This window comes from Telopea speciosissima, chromosome 4 (genome assembly GCF_018873765.1).
Source record: "Telopea speciosissima isolate NSW1024214 ecotype Mountain lineage chromosome 4, Tspe_v1, whole genome shotgun sequence".
NCBI classification, from domain to species: domain Eukaryota; kingdom Viridiplantae; phylum Streptophyta; class Magnoliopsida; order Proteales; family Proteaceae; genus Telopea; species Telopea speciosissima.
In genome coordinates, this window is record NC_057919.1 from 24,271,937 (window position 1) to 24,288,340 (window position 16,404).

At 39.9% G+C, this 16,404-nt stretch overlaps 1 pseudogene; it reads right to left on the reverse strand.

Annotated features, from left to right (window-relative positions):
• Positions 1–5,043: 5,043 nt before the first annotated feature.
• LOC122659106 lies at positions 5,044–13,155 on the reverse strand (annotated as a pseudogene).
• Positions 13,156–16,404: the final 3,249 nt, after the last annotated feature.

The following is a 16,404-nucleotide window of genomic DNA, read 5'->3' on the forward strand; positions in this document are numbered from 1 at the left end:
TTTCTTTACAGAATCCCGATCCGTGTTGGTCGGGATCGGTTAGGTTTACCCCTATTTTCTTTTAAAAAAAAAACTACATTTTTTTAAAATATTTTTTTCATTGTCTGTATCGATTCATCGATACGGGATCAGCCAGGAATCGGTATCGATCTCCATCTCCACCGATACCAATCGGGGACCGTATTTATCGGATTGCATCAGTTAGGTTACCCTATTTTCTTAAAAAAAATTAGTTTTTAAAAAAAATATATTTTTACCTTTGTCTATACTGACCCATCGATACAATATTGACCAGGAATCGATATTGGTCTCAGCCGATACCGATCTAAATTGATCTATCGGTTAGATTACCTTTTTTTTTGTTCAAAAATTAGATTTTTTTTTTTACTATTTTCACCCTTGTCAATACCAACCCATTGATATGGGATCAGCCAGGAATTGATATCGGCATTTGCTAAGGAATTGGAGAGAGAGAGAGAGAGATCATTGAGAATAAAAAAAGATATTTAAAAAAAAAATACAGCAAGAAATGTTTTGAGATTTTGTAGATTCAAATAGAGAGAGAGAGGGGAGATATCGTTAAGAATAAAGAAGTATTTTTTGAAAAAAAATAAAAAAACAACAAGCAAAAGAGACAGAGAGAGAATGAATATCTACCTTATTTAATTAAGGGTTTTTTATTATTGTTTTAATTTTATGAGAGAGAATTGGAGAGATTTTCTCTCCATAATTGTTAACCGATTTACTTTTGGTAAATCTAATTTTATGGAGAGAATTAGAAAGATTTGCTTTAAATAATAATAAATATTATTAATTTTAATTACAAACAGTAATTAATACTAACGACACCTAAAATTAAGAATTTATTAAAAAGAATGACATAAAGATTAAGATTTGAAGAATGGAATTTTAGATACGATTGAAGGGTATAATAGGTAAATGAAAGATTTGCCACTAATTAAAAACAATAATAATTAATACTAAGGGTACCTAAGATTATGAAATTATAAGAAAGAATGATATACAGATTAAGAATTGAAGAATAGAATATTAGATAAGAATGAAGGGTAGAATACGTAACTGAAAGATTTGCCACAATGTGCTTTTATGTAATAGTATGATATTTATATATATATATATATATATATATTTATATATATATATATAGAGAGAGAGAGAGAGAGAGAGAGAGAGAGAGAGACTCTTATAACTAAGGATTTTCTATGGACTGGAGATGTTGAATTAGGGAAATCAAACCGAAATCGGAAGGAGACCTTGGTATTCATCGTTTACGTGATGTTAACAAAGCCCTGCTCTGTAAGCTTTTCTGGCAAATCAAACATGAAGATTCAATATTTAGTGCTTCTTTAGAGCGAGATTTTTTAATGCGACTGGATCCATAAAAAGAGGGTATAAGTCTTCTTCAATCTGGCCGGGTATTCGAAAAATCTGAAATTGCAAAGGAAAGGTGGATTGTAGATAATGGCTCCAAATAAGTTTTCAGAAGGACGTTTGGTTGATAATCAATCCATTGCGGCTGCATTGGATCTTGAACCTTGCTTTTTTGATGGAATGAATGCTAAAGTGGCTGATTTTATTGTTTCCTCACAATGATGTCTTTCTCAGGTGTCTTCTATGTTCTTGAACCAAATTTTTGATGAAGTAAGATAGGTACCATTACCGTCTTCTCTGTTGGAAGATTCATGTTATTGGAAATGCACTCCTTCTGGTGGTTTCACAGTGAAGTCGGCATGGGAGGACTTACAGGTAAGGAATTTAAAAATTCTGTGGTATTCAACTGTTGCCTAGACATTCATTATATGGTTGGAGGCTTGCTCATGAGAAATTACTCGTAGATGATCAGACTAGTAGGAAAGGCGTGTCTCTTGTCGATCTCTAGATATGTAAGCTGTGCCTTGGTGAGATTGAGCTGATTTCGCACACTTTTTTGGAGTGTCCTACCTCAAAATACCTCTAGCAACGTTTCTTGGATTATTTCAAGGTCAACTTGTACTCTTCAACATCCATTTTGGATTCGTTGCAACGGTGGAAAAGGATATCAAAGACAATTTCAAGATCAATGTGTACTGAACATGAGTTAAAGGTGATAGCATGGAAGTGTAGTCCTTCGAGTCAGCTCTAAATTGGTGAAGATTTAATTCAATCGGAGTTCGATAGAGAAAGATATGGTCAGCTAAGTAAGCCATTGTTCAACAAGTCTAAGGATTATTTCAGTTTTACTTGGAAAAATCAGGTTTCTATACCAGAGTGGAGTTCGTGGTGGAAAAGGAACTCCAGGTCTCTATCTTTCAAAGAAGGTTGGTTAGTGTGTCTGGTTTTGATCCCTTATTTTATTTGGATGGAGAGGAACATGAGAAGATTTGATGAAAGATGGAGAAGACCATCTTAGAATTGGGAATTAGTGAAGAGGGAACTCTACTCCCTTTCTTCAAATTTCAAGCATCCAATTTTATCTGTAAATGATCTCTTGCAAGCTAGAGGAATAGGCTCCCACACACAGTCTCGCTGGGCCCAGTTTATTTGGAGATTTATTGGGCTACGCCTTCGCTTGGGTGGTTCAAACTTAATGTGGATAGGTGCTCTCTAGGAAATCTGAGCAGATTGGGTGCTGGTGGAATACTTCGTGATGACAGAACAAGGGTGGTGTTTTCCTTTAGGAATTTCTTGGGGAGTTAAGAAAAACTTTGAAGTATAGTTTTGGGGCGCTGATCCTTGGCTTGGAGCATGCTCGAAATCTAGATATTCGAGAACTTTGGATTAAGTGTGACTTGGCGTCGGTTTCAATCCCAACTTCTAGGAATCTCGTACCATGGTTTGTGAGGCAGAATTGGTTGCCCCTTCAAGCTTATCTGTCGTCTATTGATTGGAAGGTGTCCCATTGTTTTAGAGAGGCCAACCCAATCGCTGATTACCTAGCAAAATCAGCAACCAATTAAATTCTTGGATTCCTCCGTTCATGTTTCCTTGCCCCTCTCTGTGCAGGATGATCTTGTTGTTGACGCACAATGTAGGGCAAGATTTCGTATTCAATACTAGTAGCTAGTTTCCTTGTGTAGTGGGTTAGGCTTTGCCATTGATGGCAATGCCGTAGGTGGTAGGGGTGTCAACCGGTAGGGCTCGGTCGGTCTCGGTTGGGCCTAAACGGGCCTCATCAATTTTATAGGCTGCACCGTGTCCGACCGTTTAGTCATTCAGGCTTGCCTTGGGTGGGCATGATATGGTTTCATTTCTGTCGGTTGGTGTTCGGTCTTTAATCGGGAGAACCTTATTCGGGCTAAACGGGCCTGAAACGGGTTTCGGTCAGGCTAATGACCTATTTAACTCTAAATGGTCGGGCTAAGTGATATTTCATACCAAATGTCATGTAATGGATTCAATCTTTTTAAATTGACACTTCTCAGCACTGATAATTAATGCAACATTATACCCTTGAATGGGTTCCATCTCATCAATAATGAACGATTTGAGTGAAATAATAGTAGAGGTGGGTTCAAGAAAGGAGTAGTCAATTTGGTTATATCTTCTTCTTCTTCTTCATCTGCTAAGTTGTCTATTAGCTTCATCAGAGGTGGGTTCAGGCCAAAACACACCCAAATATAAATGCCAAAATTCACTCAAATATAGCCACCATGACTTCCCCTCCGACTTAGTCTTTGGTGCATGAACTTCAGCTTATCAGGTATAGTATCATCAAAAACCTTATATTAGATCTCCTATCATCATATTGAAACTGAATTGTTTCTTTATGGAAGATTAGATTAGGAAGATCTAATGAAATCATAGATAAGAAAATACTGAGTATATATGTGGTGGTGGTTCTGTGTTGAAGGTGGAAAGAGCAGCAGGAGAGGATGGTAGATCACCCAATTCCTGGGATATCTTTACACATCAAGGTCAGGCTAGGTCGGGCTAGCATTTGGTCGGTTCGGTCGGACGCCCGACAAGCTAAGACCTCACACCGAGACCGCCCGATTACTAAATGTGCCAGGCTTAAGCCCGACACGTTTAGTAAATGGACCGAGCCAGGCCGGGCTTTAGTCGGGTGGGCTCGGTCGGTTCTGCCCGGCCGGGCCTTGAATTGACATCCCTAGTAGGTGGCATGGGCCTTTCCTAGCTAGTTTGTAGTTGTGAGTTAGCTCCTTTGAGACTTGTCTTTGTACACTTCACTATTTTTTCTTCTATAATATAAAAGATCTTCTACCATGAAAAGTTAACAAGTTTAAGGTCTTGAAAAACGTTAAAAAGCACAGGAACTTGTTTTAAACGCATCCACAAGGGGAATGCTTACCGTTTGTCATTTTTTTCGGTATATTGGGAAACAAACAACAAAACACGTTTAAAATGGTAAAAAAATGAGTGCCATTTTAAATAGGGGTGTAAATGAATAGCCGAAATCCGTTTCCGTATCCGTTTAGCACTATCCGAATCCATCCGAAAGCTAAACAGATGTGGATATGGATAGGCTATGGCTATCCGAAAAGCAATATTTACATGTAAATGGATAAAATATCCAATCCGTATCCGTGTCCTTACCCGTTTAGCACTATCCGAATCTGTCCAATAGTTAATCGAATGCGGATGCGGATATAGCACTATCCGAGCCGAATCCGATCCGTTTACAACCCTAATTTTAAACACATTTGGACTAACTATGGGTATTCTTTGCCAATCACTTATTAGATGGAACTTTTTATTCTTCCTCCGGAACTGGTAATGGCATATACTGAGGTGGAAAACCAAGCTATATATATTGGCTGTCACTTATTAGATGGAACTTTTTATTCTTCCTCCGGAACTGGTAATGACATATACTGAGGTGGAAAACCAAGCTATATATGTTTGCTGATGTTGCCCACATTGGCAAATCATCGTAACTATCCGTTTTGCAACTCCAAATCATTGATAGTTCAAGTACCAATATACCGGTTATTAAATAAACGTAAAGTCAGAATGATGAGTAAACTGAAAATTGCAAAAAATAAATTCAAGAGCACCTTGAATTGATATATATTGACTTTTAATATCCAAAGAACATTCTACTTTTCATTCGAACTGATTTACTTGCTTCTATATATCATAAATAGGAACATGATACGAATGACTATAGAAAAGCACCAGAAAACGAGTGCACAACAATCGGACTTCTCACAGTATGAGTGCCATCGGACCACTCCAGTGAAGCAGATGCCATAGACAATGGGGGGAACTTACTTCCCGAAACAGTAACAACAAATGATATAACCTCGTTCAATGAAGTGAAAGACAGAACACTAGGCATAACACTGATTTTAATCTCAGAATGGGAAGTGACTGATGCCTTGTATGTGGAGTTTGGTGAGCCAACATTCTTAACTGTCCTTGTAAAATTAATAACAAAAGGCTTATCTTGTTGAAGATAAGCTGTCATTGATGGATAATTGAGATCCAATGCTGTTCCTTTGGTGCCTTCTTGACAACTGCTGTTACCTCCTGATACAATTCTAACCCTCTTGGTATCCCAGCCTATATTGCAGAGGAATTGGATATAGTCGTCTCTTAGGATTTCGTATACCAAACCGGGATTTATAGCTTTCACTGGATCGATATTGCCAGCACCGTAAGCAAACTCAGCAACTGGGTTCCTAGTGGCGTTCATCTGCCAAGCTATAGATTCAAAAAAATAAGAAGTAAAATTGGATTATAATGAAGAGGTATCAAGAGTGTGTATATATATATATATATATATATAGAGAGAGAGAGAGAGAGAGAGAGAGAGAGAGAGAGAGAGAGAGAGAGACGTATGTCAATAGATGTTTAGAAACAACTTTTTCACACACAAAAGCAAATAATAACAATCAAATATTGAAGGAGCTAGCTAGGGCATTACCAGTGGTCATGACTCATGAGTGCAGATTTGATGGCAGAAGGTGACCAATCGGGGTGAAAAGATTTAACATAAGCAGCAGCACCGGTAACATGAGGGCAGGCCATGGAGGTCCCAGATAATATACTGAATTTCACTGATCTTGTATCCTCGAAACTGTTCGACGGTGAAGCAAAGGTTGAAAATGCAGCCAAGATATCTACTCCTGGGGCGCTTATATCTGGCTGTAATATTTTTTGAGAACAACATGTGAATAGAAAAAAAAACCAAATGAATGAAGGGAGAAATTTTTTTACAGACAGAGAGAGAGACCTTGAGAATATCTGGTGTAATGCCATTTGGTCCACGGGAAGAGAATGAAACAATTGTTGCGGCAGATGAATCATTTATAGCTTCACTCTTCAAGATGTTTGCTGTAGGGTTTCTGTAGATAAAAAAGTTTGAAATTGGCTTAGCCTATCAGGTACTTGAGTTTAAAAGCAATACAAAGATTATCCCTGCCCGGGTAGGATCCACCCCCTCTTATTACAGGCACTGGGGGAACTATGCTTGGCACGGAACTGAAGGAGATTATTTTCCCTTTAACTACGTCTTCCACTCTTTTGGGAGGCTACAACTCTAGGAACTTCATCCACCTTGGAAGATTCTACCGGAAAATTATCCTCTCCAATTCTCTAAAGCTTGGCAATGCGGCAGTGCTGGGTGGAGATGTTGACACGTGCCAGCTTGGCAATCCAACAGTCCGAGCTCATTGACTATGTCGAGGTCGGATGGTTGGATGACCGACCTGCCAGGTGTCGGCACCTCCACCTAGCACTGCCACGCTGCCGAGCTTTAGGAATTGGAGAGGATAATAATCTGATTCTACCTCCTTGGGAATCTACATTAATTAAATACCCATGGGCTTCGGCTAACCTATCAAATAAATAAAAATCTAAAATAATTAGGAATCTTAAAACTACGCCCAATTACTCATAAAAGAAAATAAATAATCAAATACAATTCTAGGCCAGCTTCACATAAGACCAACTTGGAATAGGAAAAAAAAAATCAATTAAAAAAAAGAAAAATAATACTTCCAAGTGACGGCTTGGCAAGGCTATATTGATCATTTGAAGCTCAATGACTATTTTGAACTTACTTGGTGGAATTTATGTAAGACTTGACCTGCTCTCCAGTTTGGTTGTTTAAATGTGTTGCAGGTAAAGAAAATATAATAGAAGAGTCATCATGTCCATCAACTGACATTATTGTCCCTACAGCACCAGCTCGCAATGCTTCATCTCCTAGACTTAACTGATCACAAAGCACAATCTTTCCCTTCACCAATTCACTATCTAAGCATCCATCTTCACAAACTCTGAAACACAAAAGCCAATCTTCACTTTTAATTTGTCATGTAAGAAGATAGAATTGCTAGTAGTAATCCAAGCTAGGGGGAATAACTTCATTACCGAGCACTGTCTGGATCACATGTGTTTACTGAAGCATCTTTTCCATATACCAAAGAATGATTTGTTCCATTCAAAGTAAAAAAATTAATGGAATTACCCTGACAAACAAAAAATTATACTTAAATTGGTGCTATACAGTACCCTAAGTAATAAGGCAATCAAATCACCTTCTTCCACCCCCTCCCCCCTCCCTCCCTCCCTCCCAAATTTGGCTCTCTTCCAGTCATGGCAGGAGCTGGAGGGTCCAGCCCAACAAAACAAGTGTAGTTATAGACTTTTCACAGTTGGGACCCAACTGGGACCCCTTTGAAATGACAAAACCCCCCCTGTTTTTGGGTGTTTTTGCTGGGCTGGACCCTCCAGCTCCCACCACGGCTGGAGGAGAGCTAGATCCCCCCCTCCCCCATCAAAGAAAATAAAAAAGGAAAAGAAAAAGACTGATCAGGACTGCTTACCATAACGACCTTTCCATTCCCTAGAACAACCTTATCAATGATGTGGCGGTCGGTACTGCTTGCGGCAACAGATAGTAACCAAGGTGCAAGACTTGTTATGAATTGTCTGCCTTCTTGGACCCTTATTTCCTCCAGCATGTGATGTGAGGATGCCGTTCTGCATCGCATGAAATGACCCAATTGCTATGGAATCTGAATCGAAATCACGGATTCCATTCGATGACATTGAAAGTGAGATGATATCTACTCCATCCGCAATGACATCATCAAAACCAGCAAGGACATCACTCTCAGAGCAATCTTCTGTATTGCAGACTTTGTAAACTGCAATTCTTGCTGATGGTACACCCCCCTTTGCATTGCCTTGGGCCAATCCGTAAAACCCCACATTTGATACTAAGTTACCTGCAACTGTGGAGGCAGTATGTGTTCCATGTCCGACAGAGTCCTTCACTGATTTACTTACATTGGGGTAAAATCGAGCACCGATTATCTGGCTGTAAAAAATTAATGGAAAATTGTTGAGTACAGTACTGAAGGTTTTCCTTGTTCTAAAAAAGAACCAAAAAAGAAAAGAAAAAAAAGAACTATTTATCAGGCCAAGAGAATTACTTGTTGCATTTAAAAGTCGACGTGCCGGTATTACAAACACCCTTCCATTTCTTAGGAGGAGGGCCAAATCCTTTGTCACTAAAACTTTCAGATTCTGGCGATATTCCGCTATCAAGAACACCAACAATCAGATCACTCTCAGCACTGGGTATTCTTTTCACAGTATTGGACAAACCAACAAAGTCCCAGGACCTAGTTGTTTGTAGACTGTAGTTGAAGAGTTCTACTTGGGAAAACAGATACTACACCTTCCTTGCCTGACATGACAACAAAGATATTATGAGCATAGATTTTTTTAAAGCTGAAACATAGTTTAGAAAATTAAAGATATTATTGTGTTACTAACTGGCAAGCTTTTTTCTCTCTTGTTCATTGAGCTTTGCTGCAAATCCATTGAAACTTCTTTGATAGCTTCGTACAAAGTTGTCGGCTGTAAGGCTGCACAAAGATGGTGATATAATTGGTAAGAGTTTGGTAATTTTAAAATAGCTTAATCTCAGTGTACCAAACCATGGTTCATATAGAGTTGTAAAAATCCCAAATGGCCCATATAAGACAAACGATCATTATAGTTATGTTTGATTTCAAGCGGAATTAAAGGAAAAGGAATCCTCCGCTGCTGAATCCTGTAGGAGTGAGGGCCATGTCTATTGATATCAATGAAAAAAATTTCCTGGTACATGGTTTTAGTGGCATGTTTCATCACTATAAAAAATAGAAAGGTTAAATGATTCTATGGTTTTAGGGAAAAAGAATGCTGCCTGGTCGCGTTGGGCCTGCCCTGAACACTGGAGCACGTGAAATTACTACCCATCCCCCTGAAATTAAAAACACCATCCATGTTGATGCCCCTGTTTGCACTCTCATTAACCCCGCACTAGTGCAGGCCACGTGACCAGGCAGCGATCTCTTGGCATGTCGAAAAAAAATTAATTACAAAACAAATGTTAAAAGAAGTCAAATCTAAAATTAATTTTCTTATCTCATAGATCTAAGGCAATTTCGACTTACTAATATTCTCGTGGTCAGATTTTCCAGTAATAAGCGAAAGTGCATTATATCTTACAGTCATAAAATAACAAGAAGGAAAGATCTATTGGATTGATAAAAGGGGTAGATGCTTGACTGTGCATGGCGCACGGCTGTGCACACAAAATCTTTTGACATGATAAAATACAAGATTATTACCCATCCTCATCAAGAACTTCATCCAGCATGCTAATGTGCTGTTCAGATGTAATTGAATATTCACCTTCAAAAGGTGCACCCATGTGCACAATATAGACCTGCACGCATCAACAATATATGTATGATCAATACCATGCATGATAGAAACATGCGAGGATCGATGATAATAGAAAAGTTGAGAGATTACTTGCCCCTCTATCTTCTCCAACGGCACCACAACGAATGCATACTGAAACAATAAGAACCAGTAGGAAGGGAGAAAATGAAGAAGCGATGAAGTTAGTCATTGTTGGATCCTCCCTCAAGTTGTGGATCATTGCGACGCAATATTTATATATGGGTGGGAAAGAATCATATATAGTCAATGATTTGGTGTTGCTTTCCTGTCCATTTCAAAATTTTGAACCACATATGACTAAAAATATCTGGACTAATGTTGTTTAAATGAAAATTAGTAATAACCATAAAAATAAGGATCCAGATCGTCTACGGCTCAGTTGCCTGTCCTGCCTGTGCTACGCAGATACAGTGCCACGCATAAAGACCACCTTACCCCACTCGGGCAAGGTGTCCGGATAGGGATAAGGCGGTTTTTGTATGCGGCATTGTGTCTGCGCAGCACAAACAGAATCGGCAGCTGCGCTGTAGACTATCCAAATTGTAAAAATAACCTCTCAAAAGGCTATCAACATGTGGCAGAAAGGAAGAGGGTCAAAATAAGGAATTGGGTCAATGCTGGAAGTCACCATTATGGAGCGGATCCATTGGTGTAGACACTCCATTTTGTAACCTCTCTCTCTCTCTCTCTCTCTTAAAGTTCGATCTCTCTTCTCTCCCCTTCTCTTGGCCGATTCTTCTCTCTCCCTTTCTTTTGTTTTTTTTTTTTGTCTCTCTCATCTCTCTCCCAAGTTCGACTCTCCCTATCCCTTTCACTTACTTTCCTAAAAATCAGCAAGTAAAAAGTGAAAAGAAGTAATTTTAAATTAGTAAACTTTATCCCTTCAAATCCCTTAGGAAAAGACTATTTTACCCTTGTTGACCCATAACTCAACCCCTATGAAAGCCAATATTGTAACTTGCTTTGGGTACCCTTGTCTCCTACATTTACACTCTTACCTCTTGACTGAAGTGAAGTTACCATAATATCCTTGGTTTGACTCAACATTTTCCATGCAATCCTTTGACCAATGTATTGTTACCCTTTTGCCTTTGCTTTCAGTCATTCTATCCAATAGTCACACATTCAACCACTTTATCCTTGGTACCCTTATTTATTGAATGTACAGTCTTAGTCTTTGACCCACCTCCTATTTACCATGTAAACCAACCCATGGTATCCCTTATTTGGAATCTACTTTTCCACATGGCCTTCATGCATCTACCAACTAGGATGCCACATAGCTTCCATGCAGTTCTTTTCTTCCATCATGTCCTCATCTATGATAACATTTGTCATCCTAGTCATTATGTGGAACCCACTCCTAGCATGCAAAAAATAAATAAAAGAAAAACCCTACTAGTTTTTTTTTTTGATAATGAGAATTTATTATCTTTGGAACAAGGTTCTAGCTGAGTCTACAAAGAGAGGAATAGAAATACATGGAGGCTGATGAAGATAGATTCTAGATTCTTATGAAGACAATCCCTTGCCCGCAAGGGAGTCAGCCACTGCATTCCCCTTACGAAGGGTGTGTTGAAAGAGCACAGCAGTGAAACTACGTGATAAATTCCAGCAGTCCAGGATAATGCTCTCAATGCGCCAAGGTATTGTGATTGTCTTATGGGAGAGAATGTTAATGACTAAGAGATTGTCTCATTCAATAATGAGATGAGAGATATTCCAAGATTGTGCCAAGATAAGAGCTTGCCACACAGTCAGCGCCTCTGCCACAAGAGCATAGTTCCAACCGTTGCCAACGGAAAAACAGCCCAAGAATGCCGTTGACGATCTGCAAATGCCTCCAATCCCTGCTTTCCCTGGGTCCCAAAGCTGGAGCCATCGACATTGAACTTCACATAAGGATAAATAGGAGGGAACCATCTAACCTGTCGGCCGTGGTTCAGCACTTGGGACAGCTCTTCATGTAGAAAATCTTTGACATTCGAAGTAGCCCTGAGAACAACTGAAGCACTGTTAAAAACCTTGTTCCTGAAGATAAGATCCCAATAACTGTTCCAAATCTACCAAATGATGTTACATACGAGAGAAATCTTAATCCTGTGCTCCCTATTATGAGGTTGGTCTGCTCAAAGAATGTTGTTGATTCCTTCCGTAATGTTGGTGCCCAGCAATGAAGTAAGCCAAGCTGATTCCATATGTGCATGATAACCGGATAGTTGAGGAACAAGTGATACTGATCTTGAGGATAACTTTGGCATATGAAGCAAAGCGAGTTTAAATTAAATCCTCGAGGATTGAGGACATCTGGTAAGGGGAGTTTGTTATGGAAAAGTTTCCAAATGAAATGTTGGATTTTAGGAGCTATGGGTATATGCCAAATCTTCAACCAGGTAGCATTAGTTTGAAAGAATAATCCATTAATGGCAAGAATGTAAGCCAAGGCAACTGTAAAGTTGCCAGATGCAGTGTTGCCCAAACAAATTTGTCTTCGATCGGGAAGATGGGAAGGGGAATTGATACAATAGAGAAAGCTATATCAGGCGGCCACCATATGAAGATCAAGTCCCTATTCCACGTTCTAGAGTTTGGATCAATTAAAAAGTCAACAGAATAGGGGGCGTTCGGAGGGAGGGGGAAAGGGGCTGAAGAGGGGGGATGGATGGGAATCTAGAAATCTGTCCAAGGGTTTATGGATTGACCGTTTCCCACACAGTAGAACAGACTTCTCCGCAGAAGATCACGAGTAGAGCAGATAGATTTCCAACCCCAAGAAGAAGATTGGGGACATTTGGCATCAAGGAAGGAGGAAGCATGAAAATATTTTGCCTTCATCAGCCTGGCCCAAAAGGAGTGGGAATTAATGAGCAGTTCCCATCCTTTCTTTGCAAGAATGGCTTGATTCATAGGAGCGGAGAGTTTGACATTGAGACCCCCCGCCCTTTTAGGTAGACAAATAGTACTCCAAGGAATGGTAGGGACAAATTTTTTAGTGCCGCTGGACCATAAAAAGTTTCTGTAGGTAGAATCAAGAGCTTTCAGAACTGACACAGGGAGCTTAAAACATGACATAGTGTAAAGGGGCATGGCTGAAAGAGTAGATTGAACCAGAATGGTTTTACCAGTCGAACTGAGAAACTGTGACTTCCAGTGTTGAAGTCTTGTAGTCACTCTGTCAATCAAATCAGTGTAGTGTGCCTTGGATAGTTTTCCACCAATGAAAGGAATCCCTAGATACTTATCCAACGAAGTAGTAGGGGTGACTTGAAAGAACTCTCTCATAAATCTCTTTGTAGCAGAATCCACATTGGGAGTAAACTAGGCCCTTGACTTGCTGATATTAATAGCTTGCCCTGAATAATTGTAGTATGTCTGAATATCTAGGGCCCTTGCTTCATTCATGGAGGTCTCTCCAAAAAGGATTAAATCATCAGCGAATGCCATGTGTGAAAGTCTCTCCCCTCCTCTATTAATCTACATACCTTGAATTTTCTTTTCTGTCATTGCAATTGAAAGCTTAGTGGAAAGTACTTCAACACAAAGTACAAAAAGGTAAGAGGAAAGAGGGTCCCCCTGCTGAAGACCACGACACGGTTTGAAGTAAGGGAGTGGGGAACCATTGAGTAGAATTCCCACCTGAGTACTTTCCACACAAAACATCACCTTGTTAATCCACGCATCAACAAAACCCATGTTGGAGAGAGTGCTCCTTAAGAAATTCCATTCTAACCTGTTATAGGCCTTACTCATATCCACCTTTAGCGAGAAAAAACCCTTATTTCCCCTCTTTGTCTTCTTTATCTTATGCAGGAGCTCATGACAGATTAAGACATTATCTTGGATCTGCCTTCCCTTAACAAAGCCATTCTGATTAAAGGAAATTACTCGGTCCAGAATTGGCTTAAGCCTGATGATAATGATTCTTGAGATGATTTTATAGATAAAATTGTAGAGGCTTATGGGTCTGAACTCGGAGATGGTTGATGGGTGGTTCACTTTGGGAATAAGATAAATATAATTATGGTTGAGAGAGAGGCTAAATGTCCCTGTGTTGAAAAAACTCTTGATGCAATCAGAGATTTCTTTACTTATCAAAGGCTAAGATTTATGAAAAAAAAGACCTGAGAACCCATCAGTCCCAGGAGCTTTATCTGAGAGCATAGTCTTAACTATGCTTGTAATTTCAGCATCTATGACTGGGCAGTTGAGGGTAAAATTATGAGCTTCTGCAATCCATCCCCTGATTGAAGCAAAATAATCCTACTCCAACCTGATATTCCTAGAATGATAAATATTCTTGAAGAAATCAGAGACAGCCTTGCCCAGATCCGCATCTTTAGTATAAGTGATTCCATTAGAGTTGAGAAATCTGATGGAATTCCTAGTTCTTCTCTTGACAGTGGTTAGATGGAAGAACTTGGTGTTTCCGTCCCCATCCAAATTTCACCTCCCTCTGGATTTCTGCTGCCAAAGAATCTCTTCCTGGTGAGCCAATCTTTTGGATACCGCAATGAGTCTTTTCTCTGCAAGAAACCAGAGCTCATTCCTAAGAGAAGGAGGTATGCCATAGTGATTAGAGAGATTGTTTTTAGTGGCCTCCAAGTTTTTAAAGATATTACCGATGGTATGCTTATTCCAATGCTTGAGATCAGTTTATAAAAGTTGCAGCTTACCACAAACAGAGAAACACGGAGAACCATGACGATGCGTTTAAGTCCAAAAGTTAAACACAACATCCGAGTAAGAGGGCTCTTTAGTCTAGAATGCTTCAAATCTAAAGGGCCTATGTGCTCTCGGCTTCTTGTCGGTAGATAGCTCTGTGATCTGAACATGCCATAACTTCATTGAAGACCGAAGCATTGGGATATAAGTTAATCCAATCAGAGTTGGTAAGGAATCTGTCCAACTTGGCTTCAATACGCCTATCCCCAACTTGTTTGTTATCCCATGTGTAGTGGTAACCCATTTGTTGGGCTTCAGCTACACAAGCTTCATTAATGAATTCATTAAAAGGCATCAGTTGGGAATGAGATATTAATCTGCCGCTCCTTTTGTCATCTGTGTGAAGATAGGTGTTCCAATCGCCTCCTAAAATCCAAGCATGTTGGATGAAATGAGACAAGTTAATCAAAGTATTGAACTGATGTTTCCTAATTGTATCATTGCAACTCAAGTAAACAAAGGACAACTCCCAAATCTCATTCATTTCCAAAAGGTGTGCTTGTACATGAAAACACCAGCTGCTGCTTCAGGTGATATTACATTGAATTCGATCAGACCACATAAGCATCAAGCCACCAGCACCATTGACAGCTGGGATACATTCAAAATGGGGAAAAGATAAAGTTTTGCACATAGACCTAGGATTGGGAATGGAAGACTTTGTTTCAGAAAGGAAGCAAACATCCGGTCTATGTTTTATTATGGATTGACAGATTTCCCGCCTTATTGCCATCCCTCGACAGTTGAAACTCATGACAATCATTTTCCCATGGGTGACTGTTTCCGGCCAGTTACCACAGCCTCAAAGTCAATGTTCATTGCTGCAGATTTGTCATTCTTAGCTTTCTTGGATGATTCCCCTTCCCCCGAGGTGGCAAGCTGGAGCACCAGAGGATCGCGCTCATCGTGCATAATAGCCCTCTTCTTTGGGGAGACTATAGTTCCTTTAGTCCTAAGGAGCGCCAGATTGATAGGTATGCCATGGAGTGTTAACCTGGGGCCTTTGATGTTCCAGATATTGGGAATGAAGTTCAGAGTAGCTGTGGGAGTGCCCGTCAGAGTGTTGTTCTCACAGTTAACCACCTCCTTCTGATTATGATTTTCGGTACCTGAGGTTGGATTCATCACTGGATTGCGAATGAGCACTGGAAGAAGTTCCTATTCTTGCACATTGGAAGAGGAGGGGAAGGCATTGTTCTTGATAATATCCAACATCATCTTCCTAGTGTTGGTTGAAGTTAGTGGCAGATCAATACTGAGAACGTGAGCCATAGTGATTATGAATTGGGGTAATTCTACTCTCCTACAATGAGAGTATGGAATGGTGTTCCCTGTTGCATTCATTCCAGGGTTGGAAGGTCGAGGATTGGCTTGTCCTTCACTGGAGGTTGAGAAGAATTCGTCATAAACAATGCTGATCTCAGTGATAAGACTGACTCTACGAGGCGGGATAGCAGCTTTCAGTATAAGGGCCAGTTCCACATTGGGATCCTTCTGTGCGATAGCATGCAGATATTTTTGTTAGGTTTGAAAGGGCAGTCAGCCCCCTTATGGCCAATAATCACATAATTAGGGCATACCAGAGCTGGCCTATTTTCATAAGCAAATGCCACTGTAGTTGAGATAAATGGATTGAGGTTGACAATGGCGGTGTGAATGATTCTGCTTGAGGGAGGAATGATCACCCTAGCCATCGGATTGTTGTTCAAACTGATTGTTCCAGTAGGGCACTCAACATCGAGACATCTACCAACCTTGGAAAATATAGAGTTAAGAATGGTTTGGCTGTAGAACATCCAGTGTAAGTTCTCAATCTGAGTCCAAATAACCGCTATAGTGAAGATCACTTGATCAGCTAGGATTTCGGGGTTTCAACGTTGAAGAACCACTAAGTGACCAAGATAGATCCAAGGTTGTGCAAACAAAGTGACATGCATGTCCTTAGCACACTTGAACTTGATAATGAAGCGA